General features: G+C 45.3%; 1 long non-coding RNA gene and 1 other non-coding gene across 2 annotated transcripts; one reads left to right on the forward strand and one right to left on the reverse strand.

Moving 5' to 3' along the window:
* Positions 1-4,493: 4,493 nt before the first annotated feature.
* trnav-aac (transfer RNA valine (anticodon AAC)) lies at positions 4,494-4,566 on the reverse strand. The gene has a single exon. It is a non-coding gene; the product is annotated as a tRNA-Val (tRNA).
* Positions 4,567-13,358: 8,792 nt separating this feature from the next.
* On the forward strand, positions 13,359-20,740 carry LOC139229839 (uncharacterized). The gene is made up of 2 exons (XR_011587826.1): positions 13,359-13,656; positions 20,545-20,740. It is a non-coding gene; the product is annotated as an uncharacterized lncRNA (long non-coding RNA).
* Positions 20,741-20,973: the final 233 nt, after the last annotated feature.

Consider the following 20,973-nt stretch of genomic DNA (forward strand, 5'->3'; position numbering starts at 1 on the left):
ATTCAGCTCGGAAAGAGACCATTCGGACCATCGTGCCTGTGCCAGCTCTTTGTTAGAGCTATCCAATTAGTCCCACTCCCCTGCTCTTTCCACATAGCCCTGGCAGGATTGAGATCCATTAGGCTGAAAGACCTTCTCCATCCTGTGTGCTTGCACACATTCCTGCGCCTGTTCATGTGCTTGTGTATATCACAGAAGGCAGGCAGTAACTCACAGAATCTTTAGTTTACAGGAGAAAGCCAAGCAAATTTACAGTCTTTAATTTTGTCTCTGGCCTTTCCGGTCAGGAAACTAAAATTTCGCTAAGTCTCTGCTGATTGCTTTATAAAAAATAAAATTGCCCCCTGCTTTGAAACTCTGGAAATTCTCTGCTAAACACAGCTTTAAATGATCACATTGCTAACTAAACATAGTGTTCCACCCAGCTGGAAGCAAACTGGATTTCAAACAGGCTGTTTTACCATCAGGACTCCTTGGTGTTAACATTGATCTGAACTTTCTTGTTTTAATTTTGCTGTTGATTCTCAGAGGGTTTTCTCTTGTCCAGTGCTCCAAATTCATGTGGACAACACCCTTAGGCCGCTTGCCAACAATGCTGCCCCAGATTGGCTGCTTGAAATCACATAGCAACCACCTGGGGGAGTAGCTCAGCCAATAAATGCATCACCTGTTGCAGTACTTGAGCCATACACGCCAGAAGGACTCAGCTTTGAGCCCTGTTCGGTGCTGAGTTATTTAACCAGGGCACTGCGCTATAATTGGCTTTATCTCGCCAGTGAGTAAAAAATGGGGAAAATTTGCCAGTGCTTATCTGGATTCCCACAGCAGGGAGATTCCCAAAGCAAGCGCTCTACTCGGAGCTTTGTCATGGCACGTGAGCCCCAGGTGGGCAGAGGAAACGTTTCAAGGTTACCCTCAAAACCTCCTTGATAAAGTGCAACATCCCCACCAGCACCTGGGAATCCCTGGCCCAAGGCCTCCCTAAGTGGAGGAAGAGCATCCAGGAGGGCGCTGAGCACCTCGAGTCTCATCGCCGAGAACAAGCAGAAACCAAACGCAGACAGCAGAAGGAGCGTGCATCAACCCAAGCTCCCCACCCACCCTTTCCTTCAACTACTGTCTACCCCACCTGTGACAGAGATTGTAGGTCCCGCAGTGAACTCTTCAGCCACCTGAGAACTCACTTTGAGTGGAAGCAAGTCATCCTCGACTCCAAGGGACTACCTATAATGATGATGATGGATTCCCACTCCGATTGCAGTCCGATAACTCCTGCTAGAAGCTGCCTGTAAACGTGGGCTGAGGAGTGATATTATCTGCATCTTTTGGGAACAGTACAACCCTGGTAATAGAACCCACGTGTTCACAATTTTCTTTTCATCATTTTAATTGGCTTAATATGAGCTAATGATAATGATAATCATATGGCTATAGAACTTCATTCTGCTTCACAATCTTGCACAGAACTCCACAGAAAGTTGTTGAGGCCAATTCACTAAATATATTCAAAAAGGAGTTAGATGTAGTCCTTACTACTAGGGGGATCAAGGGGTATGGTGAGAAAGCAGGAATGGGGTACTGAGGTTGCATGTTCAGCCATGAACTCATTGAATGGCGGTGCAGGTTCGAAGGGCTGAATGGCTTACTCCTGCACCTATTTTCTATGTTTCTATGTTTCTAATACCTCATCCATCTCGCTTTATTTTCCAAAGACCACCCTTTAATGAAACTAATTAACAATAAAATAATAGGCTTGCCAACAAATTTGAAGCCCGTGGAACAAAAGAGACAATGGTAGCATGGGTAAGAAATTGGCTCAGTGAGGAAACAGAGTAGTGATGAACGATTGTTTTTCAGACTGCAGGAAGGTACACAGTGATGTTCCCTAGGTGTCGATTCTAAGACCACTGATTTTCTTGATATATATTAATGACTTGGATGTGGGTGGACAGGGCGTAATTTGAAAATTTGTAGATAATACAAAACTTGAAAGTATAGTGAACAGTGATGAGGAGAGTGATAGACTTTAGGAAGACATAGAAATGGTGAAATGGGCGGACATGTGGCAAATAAAATTTAACGCAGAAAAGTGTGAAGTGATACATTTTGGTAGAAAGATTGAGGAGAGGACATATAATCTAAATGGTACAATCCTAAAGCAGGTGCACAAATAGAGAGACCTGGGGGTATGTGTGCACAAATCATTGAAGGTGGCAGGGCAAGTTGAGAAAGCAGTAAAAGGCTTATGGGACCCTGGGCTTCATAAAACAAAAGTGTGGAAATTATAATGAACCTGTATAAAACACTAGTTTGGCCCCAACTGGAGTACTGTGACCAATTCTGGGTGTCACACTTTAGGAAGGATGTGAAGGCCTTCGAGAAGGTACAGAAAAGATTTACAAGAATTATTCCAGGAATGAGGGACTTCAGTTACGTTGATCAACTGGAGAAGCTGGGGTTCCTCTTGGAGCAGAGAAGATTGAGAGGAGATGTGATAGAGGTGTTCAAAATCAGGAGGGTTCTGGACAGAGTAGATAGAGAGAAACTGTTCCCGTTGGCAGAAGGGTCAAGAGCCAGAGGACACAGGTTTAAGGTGATTGGTAAAAGAACCAAAGGCAAAATGTAAGAAAAAACTTTTGTTACACAGCGAATATTTGGGATCTAGGATGCATTGCCTGAAAGGATGGTGGAGGCAGACTCAATCTTGTCTTTCAAAAGGTAGTTAGATAAGTATCTGAAGGATAAACATTGCAGGACTACGGGGAAAGGGTTGGGGAGTGGGACTAGCTGAGAGTCGGGACGGGCCGAATGGCCTTCTGTATTGTAACATTCTATGATTCTATTTTATGAGGTGCTGGATTTAAAGGAGCACTAACAATACAAACAGAAACTGACATTTTTGTTATGCAATGTTTTCTCACCAATCAGCTCGTACAAAGCAGGCCCCATACTGCCTCCCTATATTAAACATAGAAAACATAGAAAATAGGTGCAGGAGTAGGCCATTCGGCCCTTCTAGCCTGCACTGCCATTCAATGAGTTCATGGCTGAACATGCAACTTCAGTACCCCATTCCTGCTTTCTCGCCATACCCCTTGATCCCCCTAGTAGTAAGGACTTCATCTAACTCCTCTTTGAATATATTTAGTGAATTGGCCTCAACAACTTTCTGTGGTAGAGAATTCCACAGGTTCACCACTCTCTGGGTGAAGAAGTTTCTCCTCATCTCGGTCCTAAATGGCTTACCCCTTATCCTTAGACTGTGACCCCTGGTTCTGGACTTCCCCAACATTGGGAACATTCTTCCTGCATCATTAAAGTAAATGAAGATCCAGTAAAGTAAATAACAAATGCCACTGGATTGACTGTCCGATGGTTTAAAGAAATTCTCACCGACAACCGACAACACTAAACAATCTGAGGAGTGCTGCATTGTTGGAGGTGCCAACCTTCGGCTGAGACATTAAACCAAGGTCCATCTTATTCTGATGGTGAGTGGATGCGACCACGTGGCTCTATTGGCTGAAGAGCATGAGAGGGGAAACAATGGGCCAAAAATTGTATGATTACTTAACAGATCAAAGTGAAATCTTATCATTTCACTTAGCTCACTACTTAGATGGTAGAAATTATAGAATTGTTACTATTAAGCTGTAAATACGATTGGGTAAAGTGCCGTGATCCTCTCACATGGGACAATTCACCACATTACAGGAAAGATGTGATTGCACGATAGAGGGTACAGAGGAGAGTTACGAGGATGTTGCCGGGACTGGAGAATTTTAGCTATGAGGAAAGATTGGATTGGCTGGGTTTGTTTTCTTTGGAACAGAGGAGGCTGAGGGGAGATCTGATTGATATTGAATTCTTTGAGGATATAACGAGCATGGTGGATAGAGGTGTACCGATGGATGTGGTGTATTTAGATTTCCAAAAGGCATTCGATAAGGTGCCACACAAAAGGTTACTACAGAAGATAAAGGTACGCGGAGTCAGAGGAAATGTATTAGCATGGATAGAGAATTGGCTGGCGAACAGAAAGCAGAGAGTCGGGATAAATGGGTCCTTTTCCGGTTGGAAATCAGTGGTTAGTGGTGTGCCACAGGGATCAGTGCTGAGACCACAACTGTTTACAATATACATAGATGACCTAGAGGAGGGGACAGAGTGTAGTGCAACAAAATTTGCAGATGACACAAAGATTAGTGGGAAAGCGGGTTGTGTAGAGGACTCAGAGAGACTGCAAGGAGATTTGGATAGGTTAAGCGAATGGGCTAAGGTTTGGCAGATGGAATACAATGTCGGAAAGTGTGAGGTCATCTACCTTGGGGAAAAAAACAGTAAAAGGGAATATTATTTGAATGGGGAGAAATTACAACATGTTGTGGTGCAAAGGGACCTGGGGGTCCTTGTCCATGAAACTCTTTTGAGTTAACCTGCAAAAACATAAAACATTAAAACCATGCCACCCGACCTGGGTGACACAGCAAAAATGTTTCCACCCAGTTTCGAACCGGGGACCTTTCACGTGTTAGGCGAACGTGATAACCACTACACTACAGAAACACTGCTCCTTGTCCATGAATCCCAAAAGGTTAGTTTGCAGGTGCAGCAGGTAATCAGGAAGGCAAATGGAATGTTGGCCTTCATTGCGAGAGGGATGGAGTACAAAAGCAGGGAGGTGTTGCTGCAACTGTATAAGGTATTGGTAAGGCCGCACCTGGAGTACTGCGTGCAGTTTTGGTCACCTTACTTAAGGAAGGATATACTAGCTTTGGAAGGGGTACAGAGACGATTCACTAGGCTGATTCCAGAAATGAGGGGGTTACCTTATGATGATAGACTGAGTAGACTGGGTCTTTATTCGTTGGAGTTCAGAAGGATGAGGGGTGATCTTATAGAAACATTTAAAATCATGAAAGGGATAGACAAGATAGAGGCAGAGAGGTTGTTTCCATTGGTGGGGGAGACTAGAACTAGGGGGCACAGCCTCAAAATACGGAGGAGCCAATTTAAAACCGAGTTGAGAAAAAATTTCTTCTCCCAGAGGGTTGTGAATCTGTGGAATTCTCTGCCCAAGGAAGCAGTTGAGGCTAGCTCATTGAATGTTTTCAAGTCAAAGATAGATAGATTTTTAACCAATAAGGGAATTAAGGGTTACGGGGAGAGGGCGGGTAAGTGGAGCTGAGTCCACGACCAGATCAGCCATGATCTTGTTGAATGGCGGGGCAGGCTCGAGGGGCTAGATGGCCTACTCCTGTTCCTAATTCTTATGTTCTTATATGTATAAAATTATGAGGGGCCTAGAGTGGATAGGAAGGACCCATTTCGCTAAGCAGAGGGGTCAACAACCAGGGGGCATTGATTTAAAGTAATTGGTTGGAGGTTTAGAGGGGATTTGAGGGGAAACTTTTCACCCAGATGGGGGGTCTGGAACTCACTGCCTGAAAGGGTGGTAGAGGCAGAAACCCTCACCACATTTAAAAAGCACTTGGATGTGCACTTGAAGTGCTGCAACCTACAGGGCTACGGACCAAGAGCTGGAAAGTGGGATTAGGCTGGATTGCTCTTTGTCAGCCGTCGCAGACACGATGAGCCGAAATGGCCTCCTTCTGTGCTGTAAATTTCTATGATATGAATTCTTCCCCCTCCCCATCCAGTTAATATTCACTCTTCTGTTGGAAGAGGCATGTGGCAATCTCCCTCCAATTTTCCTTCTCCTTGTCAGGAGGCAACTGGCCTCCACTCAGTGCCTCCCTAGTGTTTCAGCTGTAATTGGGAACACAGTGGACTGGAGCCTGCTGCAATGCACTACATGACACAAATCTGCTGCTTACAGTTTTATTTAAACAATATAAATATTTAAGGGCAATTGCAATCGGTGATGTAAACAGTCTTTAATTCATTTTAATTGCCCGCTCCACTCCCACTCTGACATCTCTGTCCTCGGCCTCTTCCACTGTTCCAATGAAGCTCAACGCAAGCTCATCTTTTGTTTAGGCACTTTACAGCCTTCTGGACTCAACATAGAGTTCAACAATTCCAGACCATAATCCCTACTCATATTTTGTTCCCCTTCCTCCTCCGATCTTACGTAATTTTTTTTCTCAGTTTCCCATGGTATATATTCTGCCACTCACCCTATCTAGACTAATCTTCTGCCGTTACCATCTCAAGTCGGCCCATCGTCCCTTTTGTTTCTCTAATCTCTCCTGTCTTCCACCCCATCACAGACCTTCCCTTTTGTTCTTTCCTCCACTTCCCCTTTCAGTGCTCCTTAAGAATTTATTCATTTCGAACATTCGTCAGTTCTAATGAAGGGTCATCGACCCGAAATGTTAACTCTGTTTTTCTCTCTCCACAGATGCTGCCTGGCCCGCTGAGATTTCCAGAATTTTCTGTTTTTATTTCAGATTCCAGCATCCGCAGTATTTTGCTTATGTAAACAGTCTCATCAGCTACATCACCTCATGTGTCTTTCTCTTAAAACCTGATGAGGTGTTGAGTACTGAGGGGAATTTTCCAGTGTATTTTTTGGCTTATTGATCCTTGGATTTTTGCCTACCCCAGGAGATTACATCGTTGCGGAGGTGGGGGAGGGGAGGGGGAGGGAAGTGTCTACTCATGATAAGAACATACGAAATAGGAGCAGAAGTAGGCCATTTGGCCCCTCGAGCCTGCTCCGCCATTCAATAAGATCATTGCTGATCTGATCATGTTCCACTGCCCTGCTCGTTTCCTATAACCCTTCACTCCCTTATCGATCAAAAATCTGTCTATCTCCGCCTTAAATATATTCAATGACCGCGCCTCCACAGCTCTCTGGGGCGGAGAATTTCACATATTTACGACTCTCAGAGAGGAAATTCCTCCTCATCTCAGTTCTAAATGGGCAGCCCCTTATTCTTAAACTATGCCCCCTAATTCTGGATTCCCCCATGAGTGGAAACATCCTCTCTGAATCTTATATGTTTCAATTAGATCACCTCTCATTCTTCTAAACTCCAATGAGTATAGGCCCAACCTGCATAAGTCAACCTTCTCATCTCTGGAATCACCCTAGTGAACCTTCTCTGAACTGCCTCAAATGCAGTATATCCTTCCTTAAATAAGGAGACCAAAACTATATGCAGTACTCCAGGTGTGGCCTCACCAATACCCTGTACTGGTGTAGCAGATCGTCCCTGCTTTTATACTCTATCCCCCTTGCAATAAAGGCCAACATTCCATTTGCCTTCCTGATTACCTGCAGTAACTGCATACTAACTTTTTGTGTTTCATGCACAAGGACCCCCAGGTCTCTCTGTACTGCAGTCACCATGAGTGTGGGGCAGGTTTGATGAACCTGGTCTTTTCCTGCCATCGTTCTCATATGTTCATATGCAGAACACTGGTTCAGCACAATCTTCTCATGCACAGCCAGTAGCCTTAAAAAATATTGCTGTTGCATTAATACACTGCAGCAGAGCGCTAGGCCAAAAACTTGCCGCACGAGTATAAAACACTGGTTAGGCCTCAACTGGAGTATTGTGTTCAAGGCTTCAAGGCTTTGGAGATGGTGCAGAAGAGATTTATTAGAATGGTACCTGGGATGAGGGACATCAGTTATGTAGAGAGACTGGAGAAACTGCGGTTGTTCTCCTTGGAGCAGAGAAGGCTAAGATGAGCTTTGACAGAGGTATTCAAAATCATGAATAGTTTTGATAGAATAAAAAGAAACTGTTTCCAGTGACTGAAGGGTCGGTAACCAGAGGTCACAGATTTAAGGTGATTAGCAAAAGAACCAGAGGCAACATGATGAAACATTTTTTTTAAAAACACAGCGAGTTGTGATCTGGAATGCATTGCCTGAAAGGGTGGTGGAAGCAGATTCAATAGTAACATTCAAAAGAGAATTTGATAAATATTTGAAGGGGGAAAAAAAAATGACAGGGGTATGGTGAAAGAGCAGGGGACTGGGATTAATTGGATAGCTCTTTCAAAGAAGCAGCACAGGCATGATGGGCCAAATGGCTTCCTTCTGTGCTGTATCGTTCTATGATTCTTGTTCTATAAGTCTCCATGAGGTAAGTTATCATGCCCTCGAACTGCCTGGAAGTGAAGAACTTCTTCTTGCCCGATTCTGAAAGTCCTAGTGTCGATGACATCCCAGGGGCACAGAAATAATAGCACGCGTGTCTTACGTGGAAATTAAAGCCAGAGGATGTGGCTTTTGTTCCAACAATGGGGAATGGAGGAAAGGAAAGTGATCTTGGCAGACGACTGACAGATCACCATTACATACAACCTTTTTAAGTGGCCCTTGTGGTGCTTCAGTCAATGAACAAAATAAGTGAACAAAAAAGAAAATTGAGGGAGAGAAGCAGAGAAATAAACAGAAACGCCTGACTAGGAATAAGATGACATTCATAAGCCATTCAAACACTCTTGCAAGAGATAAAAGTGCCAGGAGAGATTAAACAAGAGGTGTAATATGTCAAGTGTCAAGGATCCAAATAAAAATAATGCCCAAGTAAGAATCACATGACAATGGGGCTGAATTTGCGGCCCCTACAGGCTCATACGAGGTGAGCATGCACCCATAGGGGCCATGCACGTTCCGGGCTTAAGTATGTGATAAAATACAGAACTTGTGATCTGTCAAGAATTCCTTTGACAGATCGTATGAATCCCCAGGGACAGGACATTCGCAGGCAGAGAGTTAGGCTATTTGTCCAACTTCTGCCCAGCAAACGCCTGTGAAATTCTTACGTCTGGTAAAAATTCTTACGTCTGAGACGTGAATTGGCTAGAATAGACTGGTGAATGATACTTAAAGGGTTGACGGTGGATAAGCATTGGCAAACATTTAAAGTTCACATGGATGAACTTCAACAATTGTACATCCCTGTCTGGAGTAAAAATAAAACGGGGAAGGTGGCTCAACCGTGACTAACAACGGAAATTAAGGATAGTGTTAAATCCAAGAAAGAAGCATATAAGTTGGCCAGAAAAAGCGGCAAACCTGAGGACTGGGAGAATTTTATAATTCAGCAGAGGAGGACAAAGGATTTAATTAGGAGGGGGGAAATAGAGTATGAGAGGAAGCTTGCTGGGAACATAAAAACTGACTGCCAAAGATCCGACAGATATGTGAAGAGAAAAAGATTAGTGAAGAGAAAAAGATTAGTGTAGGTCCCTTGCAGTCAGATTCAGGTGAATTTATAATGGGGAACAAAGAAATGGCAGACCAATTGAACAAATACTTTGATTCTGTCTTCACGAAGGAAGACACCATCCGGAAATACTAGGGGACCAAGGGTTTAGTGAGGAGGAACTGAAGGAAATCCTTATTAGGCGGGAAATTGTATTAGGGAAATTGATGGGATTGAAGGCCGATAAATCCCCGGGGCCTGATAGTCTGCATCCCAGAGTACTTAAGAAAGTGGCCCTAGAAATAGTGGATGCATTGGTGATCATTTTCCAACAGTCTATCAACTCTGGAGCAGTTCCTATGGACTGGAGGGTAGCTAATTAACACCACTTTTTTAAAAAGGAGGGAGAGAAAATAGGTAATTATAGACCGGTTAGTCTGACAACAGTAGTGGGGAAAATGTTGGAATCAATTATTAAAGATGAAATAGCAGCGCATTTGGAAAGCAGTGATAGGATCAGTCCAAGTCAGCATGGATTTATGAAAGAGAAATCATGCTTGACAAACCTTCTAGAATTTTTTGAGGATGTAACTGGTAGAGTGGACAAGGGAGAACCAGTGGATGTGGTGTATTTAGACTTTCAAAAGGCTTTTGACAAGGTCCCACACAAGAGATTGGTGTACAAAATTAAAGCACATGGTATTGGGGGTAATGTACTGACGTGGATGGAGAACTGGTTGGCAGACAGGAAGCAGAGAGTCAGGATAAACAGGTCCTTTTCAGAATGGCAGGCAGTGACTAGTGGGATGCCACAGGGCTCAGTGCTGGGACCCCAGCTATTTACAATATACATTAATGATTTATATGAAGGAATTGAGTGTAATATCTCCAAGTTTGTGGATGACACTAAGCTGGGTGGCAGTGTGAGCTGTGAGGAGGACGCCAAGAGGCTGCAGGGTGAATTGGACAGGTTAGGTGAGTGAGCAAACGCATGGCAGATGCAGTATAATGTGGATAAATGTGAGGTTATCCACTTTGGTGGCAAAAACATGAAGGCAGAATATTATCTGAATGGCGGCAGATTAGGAAAAGGGGAGGTGCAACGAGACCTGGGTGTCATGGTACATCAGTCATTGAAAGTTGGCATGCAGGTACAGCAGGCGGTGAAGAAGGCAAATGGTATGTTTGGGATTTGAGTATAGGAGCAGGGAGGTCTTACTGCACTTGTACAGGGCCTTGGTGAGGCCTCACCTGGAATATTGTGTTCAGTTTTGGTCACCGAATCTGAGGAAGGCCGTTCTTGCTATTGAGGGAGTGCAGCGAAGGTTCACCAGACTGATTCCCGGGATGGCAGGACTGACATATGAGGAGAGACTGGATCGACTGGGCCTGTATTCACTGGAGTTTAGAAGGATGAGAGGGGATCTCATAGAAACATATAAAATTCTGACGGGACTGGACAGGTTAGGTGCAGGAAGAATGTTCCCGATGTTAGGGAAGTCCAGAACCAGGGGACACAGACTAAGGATAAGGGGTAAGCCATTTAGGACTGAGATGAGAAGAAACTTCTTCACTCAGAGATTTGTTAACCTGTGGAATTCCCTACCGCAGAGAGTTGTTGATGCCAGTTCATTGGATATATTCAAGAGAGAGTTAGATATGGCCCTTACGGCTAAAGGGATCAAGAGGTATGGAGAGAAAGCAGGAAAGGGGTACTGAGGGAATGATCAGCCATGATCTTATTGAATGGTGGTGCAGGCTCGAAGGGCCGAATGGCCTACTCCTGCACCTATTTTCTATGTTTCTAAAAGCAGGCATAAGGCCTGCTTCTATCAGTGTAAGAGTTTTAAAAAACAGACTTAAAAAAAAAATAATTTATACATTAAAAACCCTGTGGAATAAGGTATGTTTAATTTCAGTCCCGTTAAAACATGTAAATTTATTTTTCAAAAAATTAAAATGTTGTTTTAAATATTTAATTAAATGCCATTTTAATTAATTTTAAATCTGTATATTTTTTTAATTTGATGTGTAGAGGTATTTTTTTATGTGATCCCCAGCTATCCTTACATACGGAATCTCCATAAGCATGAGTGGGGATTTCTTCTTTGATTGTTTGGGCAAGCCTACATGTTCTGAGGGGCACTTGTGATCCGCATGTGCCCCTGGGATACGTGGGCCTCTGCAGCACAAGTGTCCGAACCTCCGGGACCATCGGGTAAGTTTGTATATTTCTTGCAGGTCGGAAACCTCGGTCCCATTATCACTCCAGCTCGAATGTAACTGGGTGCCATCACTACCCCTCTCCCCCAGTGACTTCCACTCACTGTGAAGCTCCGTCAGGCACTGCCACTATAACCGTCAGAAAAATTACAGCAAAAGAGTTGTAGTAAGATTAATAGACACTATACACAAGGCAAATACACAATGTCAGGTTGTACCTTTTAAGCATAATTAGTTGCCTTTCATGCCAAACTTTGCCAAACACATTTTGGAAGTCAGGTCACTTGAGATGTCACTTCTTCCTTTCATCAGTATTATCCTAGGGATTGGATGAATTAAATGAATAATATATACATTGTGAGAGCACAGGTACATTGTGTTATGTATTTAACCCCTTGCAACCTGTATTACACGACCACCAGAGGGCCTACCTGTTGGAATCCCAAGGGATCCCAGCATCCCTTGGGAGCACGGTATATAAGCAGGCCACCCACGAGGTACCTGCACTCTGGAGTCTCATTAAAGGGGCTAAGGTCACACTTGCTCATTGTACACAGTACTCAGTTTCATCCTTTATTATGAGCTTATCGCATTGCTCCTGATCTTAAAAATTGGCTGGACCACGGAAACAAAAATCTTTCTTGATGGCCATCAATCAAAGGATGAATTATTCACAAGGAAATCATTTTCAAAACCATCTTTGAGGGACTTAATGACATGAAAATCTGCTCTAGATTGCCTGTCTGCTGGACTTTAACTTGGAAAATAAGTAGATGCGTTGGACCTTGGTCATTTTGCATGTGGCACTATTCAATTAATAACCGCAAGGGAAAGATCGCAGGGCGCCAGATTGATGTCTTTTTGGTTAAATTCTATTTACACTACTCTGACACCTAGTGGCAGTGTGTACCTTTTGCAGACTGAGGTGCTGTGGCTACAAACAGCACATGCTTCAGTTCTCTGCACAGTGGCTGAATGTGCACATCCCTCAGTAATACGAGGTTAGAGCAAGTAAGGTCGTATGGAGTCACTCCAAGGAGCCTGCCATCCCCCTTCAGTCCTTTAAAGGGAATTTTGGAACTGGGATTTCCAAACTACAACTATCTCTACTAAACAAGTGGGGAGCGGGGGGGGGGGGGGTGAATTGGCAAGAAATTGATAACCATTTAATAGCATTTCACTGGCATTTTACTTCATACTTTGAGAATGTTTTCAGGAGAAAACTGCTGTGATATTTCTAGATGCCTAAAAAATAAACACATGCGGCTCTGACCCCAGCCTCCTCATGTTCTACCGCGTGCTTTGAAGGAAATTAAGTTGCCACAGAAACAACACAGCACAATATGCCCAGTTGGTATAAATGGTTTGAAGCCATCCAAAATAATCAAATACCCTGACAGCGTCTTACTGTAGACAGACTGCAGGCAGCGGAAAGAGCGTGGGCAAACCAGTCCCACCCACCCTTTCCCTCAACCACTGTCTGACCCACCTGTGACAGGGACTGTGGCTCTCGGATTGGACTGTACAGCCACCTAAGGACTCATTTTTAGAGTGGAAGCAAGTCTTCCTCGATTCCGAGGGACTGCCTATGATGACTGTAAACTTATAATGCAAAAGAGAACAGGAAGTTGATGGATTTGCATTCCACATTGACTTCCACAACCACAACTCTCTCCCCTCAGTATCCGTTTCATCCATCTCCAAGTCGCTCTTGGTGTTCATTATTGAAACGTCCCAGAGCTCTGCAGAATTGAAATTGGCCATAATAAACGGAAAATTAAAAGCATATAAAACCGCTGGACCCCGCCCGTAGCCACTTTTTGGGGACTGGCAGATGGTGAGCTTCACCCAGAATTGACAGTAGCTTTGATCGTCTGATTTCCCCACAGGGCAACCCGCATTTGACTTTGCCTGAACATGTCGAGCACTCAGCCAAAGATCTGCTGGAGAATCGCGTTTTGTTCGCCTTACCGCCCCATTCGCACTCGAAGATGCGGAACAGCTCCCCCTGCCCGATGTTGTGCTGCTTGCAGATCCCGCTTGATTTTCCGAGGGGGATTTAATTATTGGGGGCGGTGGTGGGGAGGCCGCAGCACAACTCCCGTCTGAAACGGCCAGGAGTCTCTTGAATATGTACAAATCAGAGTTGCGTGGTATTTACGTATTTGTGCGATTTCCCGACCTCACCGCCTGCCCATTGCTAGTTCCCACTGCTGCTCATGAACCGCGATGGGTGGAAAGCACATCTGACGTGGCCATTTCAAATGCTGTTTAAAAGGAACCCCGAGCTTGCTCTCAGGTAAAGCTGTATGGAGCGCTTTAATCTGCACTAGCATGCATGCTCTGTTATCTGACCTATTTAAAGGGACAATATTGTCTTAGTGGGGAACTAAACACTCTTTTCTGTTGCCATATTTGCCAGCACATTAAGTTCACAGAGGCCCTATCGCTTTCTGTTTACAAAAGGTCTATTGTGTTCCAAACACAGATGAGACTGCACACAGGGAGGTTAACGTAACAGTGACCTGTCTTTATTAAGACACTCCAGAGTGAGGAACACGCCTTAGGGGTCGGCTTATATACAGTGCTTCCAAGGGATGCACTCCCTGGTGGCAGTACATGGGAGTGCATGCTTTACTCCCCCTCAAAGTCAAAGTGAAAACTATTTACAAGGTGAGGCGGCCGGGAGCCTTTCTTTCCCTGGTGGACCGCCTTGGTACAAATGTCTGTTCTGGTGTGTTGGCTGTGCCCTCGCTGGGCTGGCATGTTGTTGGCCCTGCAGGGTGCTGGGTGAGCCTGGCCTTGCTGGGCTGTTGGGCGTGATGGGTTCGATTTCCTAGTCTGGGGTGGTGTTGTTGATCCTTTGGGTGTGTGTTGTGGGCTCGAAAAAGGTGGTGTCTGCTGTGGGTTGTTCAGGGCAGTCTGTGAAACACAGCCTCGTTTGGTCCAGGTGCTTTCTGCAAATTTGTCCATTGTCTAGTTTGACTACAAACACCCTACTCCCTTCTTTAGCTATCACTGTGCCCGCGATCCACTTAGGACCATGTCCATAGTTTAGCACATACACAGGGTCATTCAGATCAATTTCCTGTGACACAGTGGCGCGATCATCATTTACATTTTGTTGCTGCCGCCTGCTCTCTACCTGATCATGCAGGTTGGGGTGAACCAGCAAGAGTCTGGTTTTAAGTGTCCTTTTCATGAGTAGCTCAGCCAGGGGCACCCGTGTGAGCGAGTGGGGTCTCGTGCGGTAGCTGAGCAGTACTCGGGACAGGCGGGTTTGGAGTGAGCCTTCTATGACTCGTTTAAGGCTCTGTTTGATTGTTTGTACTGCCCGCTCTGCCTGCCCATTGGAGGCTGGTTTAAACGGGGCCAAGGTGACATGTTTGATCCCATTGCTGGTCATGAATCCTTTGTATGCGGGCTGAGGCATTAGTATTTATCCCCTTGTTTTCAGCAAACAGGGATATGAGGGGTTTGTAATCAGTTTTTGAGGCCAAACAGGTACTGATGCATTTTTTTTACCCCGAACACACACGCTAATGCCTCTTTCTCGGCCTTAGACAAGTTCTTGGAGACATAGGCGACAGGTTGCAACTTCCCCGCAACGTTAGCTTGTTGTAATACATACTCGACTCCGTCCGACAACGCATCACATGCAAGCACAAGTCTTTTGCACGGGTTATACAATACAAGCATCTTGGAGCATAAAATTTTTCTGGCTTTCTCAAAAGTAATTACTTGTTTTTTTCCCCCATATCCAGTTCTCACCTTTACGCAATAACACATGTAGGGGCTATAAGAGGGTGCTTAACCCCGGTCGGAAATTACCAAAATAGTTGAGGAGTCCCAGGAACGACCGCAGCTCCGTGACGTTCTGTGGCCTGGGTGCATTCCTGATAGCCTCTGTCTTGGCGTCTGTGGGCCGAATGCCGTCCGCTGTGATCTTTCTCCCCAAAAACTCCACTTCTGTTGCCATGCTGACACATTTCGACCTCTTCAGCCGCAACCCTACGCGATCCAGTCGCTGGAGGACCTCCTCCAGGTTTTGTAGGCGCTCGACGGTGTCCCGACCCACGACCAATATGTCGTCCTGAAAACCCACCGTGTGTGGTACCGACTTGAGTAGGCTCTCCATCTTTCTCTGGAAGTTCGCTGCAGCCGACCGAATTCCAACGGGCATCTGTTGTAGATGAACAGTCCCTTGTGCGTGTTGATGCAGGTGAGGCCCTTCGAAGACTCCTCCAGTTCCTGCGTCATGTAGGCTGAAGTCAGGTCGAGCTAGGTGAATGTCTTGCCTCCTGCCAGCGTCGCAAATAGGTCATCTGCCTTAGGTAGCGGGTATTGGTCCTGTAGCGAGAAACGATTAATAGTTACTTTATAATCGCCGCAAATCCTGACCGTGCCATCACTTTTGAGTACTGGAACAATCGGGCTGGCCCACTCACTGAATTCCACTGGGGAGATGATGCCCTCGTGTTGCAGCCTGTCCAGCTCGATTTCCACTCTCTCCCTCATCATGTGAGGTACCGCTTGCGCCTTGTGGTGAATGGGTCGTGCCTCTAGGACCAAGTGGCACCTCCGCCCCGGAAAAGTTTCCAATGCCTGGCTCAAAAAGGGAAGGAAATTTGTTAAGAACCTGGGTACATGAGACCTCATCAACATGTGATAGCGCTCGGATGTCATTCCAGTTCCAGCGGATTTTGCCTAGCCAGCTCCTTCCAAGCAGTGTGGGGCCATCGCCCGGGACAATCCAGAGTGGCAGTTCGTGCACCATGCCCTCGTAGGTGACCTTGACCATGGCGCTGCCCAGGACAGTGATAAGCTCTTTGGTGTACATTCTCAGTTTCATGTGGATGGGGCTCAGGGCTGGTCTGAGTGCCTTGGTGCACCACAATCTCTCAAACATTTTTTTACTCATGATGGATTGGCTAGCGCCAGTGTCCAGTTCCATGGCTACGGGTAAGCCAAACAATTTTACGTTTAGCATTATAGGTGGACATTTCGTCGAAAATGCACCCCATGTACTTCAGCATCTGCCCCCTCTCTCTGAGGCTCGAAATTGCTTTGATCCACCATGGACCAATCTTTCTCTGCCATGTGGTGGTTAGCAGGACGAGCTGCAAGCTCGTTGGAGCTACCACATTGTTCCACAGCTCTTGCAAACATACCCTTTGAAGCGGCATGAATAGGCTGAATGAAAGTCTCCACAATGCCAACAAGGTGTGAATTGCCTTGCATTCATCCTTTGTTGCGGACTCTGAGTCATCTGAGGCCTGCTGGCAGTTGCAGACTCATTGTTTCTGCCCTGTACATTTCTGCTCGCAAACACAGTTCCAGTTAATTTATGAACATTGCTAGCACTTGTGTGCTGAGAGATTTGTTTGGTATTATCACTGGTGGATATAAACGCCTCTGCTATCGCAATTGCCTTACTGAAGGTTGGTGCCTCTGCAGTCAAAAGTTTTCGTAGGATGGTCTCGTGGCCAATGCCCAGTACAAAAGTCTCTGAGCATTTGCTCCAGGTCGCCATTGTCCTGCAAGTCGCCTTAGTTCGGCGATATAGTTCACCACTTCCTGACCTTCAGATCGCTGGCACATGTAGAACCGATACCTCACCATCAGCACGCTCTCCCTCGGGTTAAGATGCTCCCGAGCCAGAGTACACAGCTCCTCATAAGACTTATCTGTGGGTTTCACCGGAGCCAGAAGATTCTTCATGAGGCTGTAGGTCGGTGCCCCGCAGACCGTGAGGAGGACCACTCTCCTTTTTGCAGAGCTTCCTTCTCCGTCCAGCTCGTTGGCTACAAAGTACTGGTCTAGCCGTTTGACATAGGCTTCCCAGTCCTCACCCTCCGATTACTTCTCCAGGATGCCCAGTTTTCTGCATCTTTGCGTTGGATTCGTATACTCGTCGCCAGTTATTGTGTTCCTAACACAGATGAGACTGCACACAGGGAGGTTAAAGTAACAGTGACGTCAGTCTTTATTAAGTCACTCCAGAGTGAGGAACACGCCTTAGGGGCCGGCTTATATACAGTGCTCCCAAAGGATGCTGGGATCCCTTGGGACTTCAGGGAATGCACTCCCTGGTGGCAGTACATGGGAGTGCCTGCTTTACAGATACACAACAAGGTCCATTGTGACTGATAGTCACTAACTGGTTTGCAGGTGCATGTAGTCAGTGAGAGATGTAAAACAAAATGAGAATTCAAGTATAAAAGTCAAAACCTAGGATTTTAAACACGCCAGCAAACAATCTGTGAGGATAATTCAAAAGCAGGATGGGGACTGGATAGCACAATGGGTTAGGAACGGTCTCTTTCAGCTCTGAGGTTGGGCTTGTGTCTAGCTGATTAACAGGATGTACCAATTCCTTAATGGATACGAGCCCACAACACAGAATTACCAATAATTCTTCACTGCATTGGTTATCTTACTCAGGAAGACTATGAGGATGGTTTGTGTGGGGCGTGTCCCATTGGTGTGGTTGGGAATGCTAACTGAGGCTGAGGCACATTATTGGGAGGGAGCAAAGAGAGCATTACTCTGTGCTATATCTGACCCAGGAGTGATTAGTGCTAGTACTGAGTGACAAAGTGGGATAAACAATTGATCTTCACCCCCAAAAAGTACATATGGGATTGTCAGCCAAATGAAGGAAACATTATAATAATGCATGCACTGGCCAATAATCTGCCTCAAAAATAACAAACATTTCTGTGGTATTGGAGTGCACCTTGTGGATAACTTACGAGAGTATCAACTGCACCATAGTAAAACAAATAAATGCCATCTAGCCTACAAGCTCGCTGAAACACGGTACAATGGTTTTTTTTAGACGAGTAATGACCTTTAGAGAAGAAAACCTGTCGTCCTTACCGGGTCTGGTCTTTATGTGACTGCAGTCCCACACCAATGTGGTTGACTCTTAACTGCCCTGTGAAGTGGGCTAACCAGACACTCAGTTGTACCAAACCGCTACAAAAAATTTAATCGGATGCACCACTTGGCTGTAACCTCGGCATCGAATCATTGAACAAAGGCACATTCAGCCCAGTCGGCCCTGCAAAGTTCTCCTCACTAACATCTGGAAAGTGGTGCCAAAGTTGACAGAGGCATCCCACAAACTAGCCGAGCAACAACCCGATATAGTCATACCCAGAATCTTACCGATCAGCCAACATCCCAGGCCTCTCCATCACCATCCCCTGGGTATGTCCTATCACACCAGGAGGACAGGCCCATCAGAGGTGGGTGCAAAGTGGTATAGTTGGGTGGAAGTGACCAAGAGCTTTTGATAAGGTCCCACATGGTAGACTGATCATAAAGGTTAAAGCCCATGGGATACAGGGCAAAGTGGCAAGTTGGATCCAAAATTGGCTTGGAGGTAGGAAGCAAAGGGTAATGATTGATGGATCTTTTTGTGACTGGAAGGATGTTTCCAGTGGGGTTCCGCAGGGCTCGGTACTGGGTCCCTTGCTTTTTGTAGTAGAAAACGATTTAGATTTGAATTTGAATTTGATTTAGAGAGTATGATTAAGAAGTTTGCAGACGACACTAAAATTAGCTTTGTAGTTGATAATGAAGAGGAAAGTTATGGGCTGCAGGAGGATATCAATCTACTGGTCAGGTGGGCAGAGCAGTGGCAAATGGAATTTAATTCAGAGAAGTGTGAGGTGATGCACTTTGGGAGGGCTAATAAGGAAAGGGTATACACATTAAGCGGTAGGCCACTTAATAATGTAGATGAACAAAGGGACCTTGGAGTGCTTGTCCACAGATCCCTGAAGGTGGATAAGGTGGTTAAGAAGGCATACGGAATGCTTGCCTTTATTGGCTGAGACATAGAATATATGAGCAGGGAGGTTATGCTTAAATTGTATAATACAACGGTTAGGCCACAGCTGGAGTACTGCATGCAGTTCTGGTCACCGTTTTATAGGAATGACGTAATTGCACTATGGAGAGGGCGCAGAAGAGAATTACTAGGATGCTGCCTGGAATGCAGAATCTTAGTTATGAGGAAAGATTGGATAGGCTGGGTTTGTTCTCATTGGAACAGAGGAAGTTGAGAGGAAACCTCATTGAGGTTTACAAAATATTGAGGGGCCTGGACATAATGGATAGTAAGGGGCTATTTCCATTGGTGGAGGGGTCTATTACGAGGGGGCATAGTTTTAAGGTGGTTGGTGGAAGGTTTAGAGAGGTTTTGAGGGGTGGCTTCTTTACACAGAGGGCTGTGGGGATCTGGAACTCGCTGCCTGGAAGATACAGAAACCCTCACCATTTTTAAGAGATGGTTGGATGGGCACTTAAAGTGCAGTAGCCTGTAGGGTTACGGACCTAGAGCTGGTAATTGGGATTAGACTGGATGACCTTTTGTTGGACAGCGCAGATATAATGGTAAGTACTGCAGGGAATAGAATACGGCCAAGGTGATCTCCTGGACTAGTTTCGATCGCCTGGATGGATCGGAGAGGAATTTTCCCAGATTTTTTCTCCTGCAATTGGCCTGGGTTTTTAATCTGGCTTTTGCCTCTCCCAGGAGATCACATGGCTCCGGTTGGGGTGGAGTGTAGATGTTTTCAGTATAAGGGGTGTCGCAGTTGTGTGAGGCGGACTGGTTGGGCTGGGTGCTCTTTGCCTTTCCGTCAGAGTTCATAGGTTTATATGTAACCTTTAGGGCTGCTGACCGAGAGCCGTCCAAAGACACGATGGGCCTCCTTCTGCGCTGTACATTTCTCTGTTTCTAAGAGTCCTCAACTTTGAGACCGGACCCCAGGAAGACGCATGGCTTGACACCATCCAGGACAAAGCAATCTATTTGATCATTAATAGCCTAAACATCTAACTCCTCCATCACCAACCGCTGCAGTGCGCACTATCTACAAGATGCACTACAGCAACTCGTCAAAGCTTCTTTGACAGCAACTCTGCAAACCCCGATTTCCACCACCCAGAAGGAGAAGAGCAGCAGGTGTATCAGAACATCATCATCTGCAAGTTCCCCTTCAAGTCACACACCGTCTTGACTTGGCCATATTTTGCCATTCCTTCACAGACCTCGCCTTCGCAAGACAACTAGGGATGGGTAACAAATGTCAATGATGCCCATATCCAGAGAATGAATTTTTTTAAAAATCAGTAACACTAATATTATCTTGATATGTGGCTGGTTTTGTAGGTATGAAGATGCAACGGATTAAGGAAATTACCAGATGAGTGAAGTGCAGCTGCTGTTTTAACCTGTACAAGACTCGCATTGTGATACAAAGAATTCAAGACATCAGTCAACATCATTATCCACATGTCTGTTCCAACATTCTGTACAAATCACTAGCAGGCTTCTGGTTTTTCAATAAAATTATACTTTCATGTCATTTCCAGGCCTGTTACTCAAATTTTTGATCAAACAAAGGGAAAGTTATTTGGTGTGTCACCACATCTGGCGAGAAGTCTTGCGATTTCTACATTTAGTGCCCAAGTACCAGAAGTTCCAGAGCCAGTAAAAATAAAGTGTTCAGAGACAATCAGAAATATTGAGTTTAAATTTTATTAGTGGATTATTGAACTGTTTGAGGCATAAATTTACTGGGGTCAGATTATTTGAATA

The sequence above is a fragment of the Pristiophorus japonicus genome, chromosome 2 (genome assembly GCF_044704955.1).
Source record: "Pristiophorus japonicus isolate sPriJap1 chromosome 2, sPriJap1.hap1, whole genome shotgun sequence".
NCBI lineage: Eukaryota > Metazoa > Chordata > Chondrichthyes > Pristiophoridae > Pristiophorus > Pristiophorus japonicus.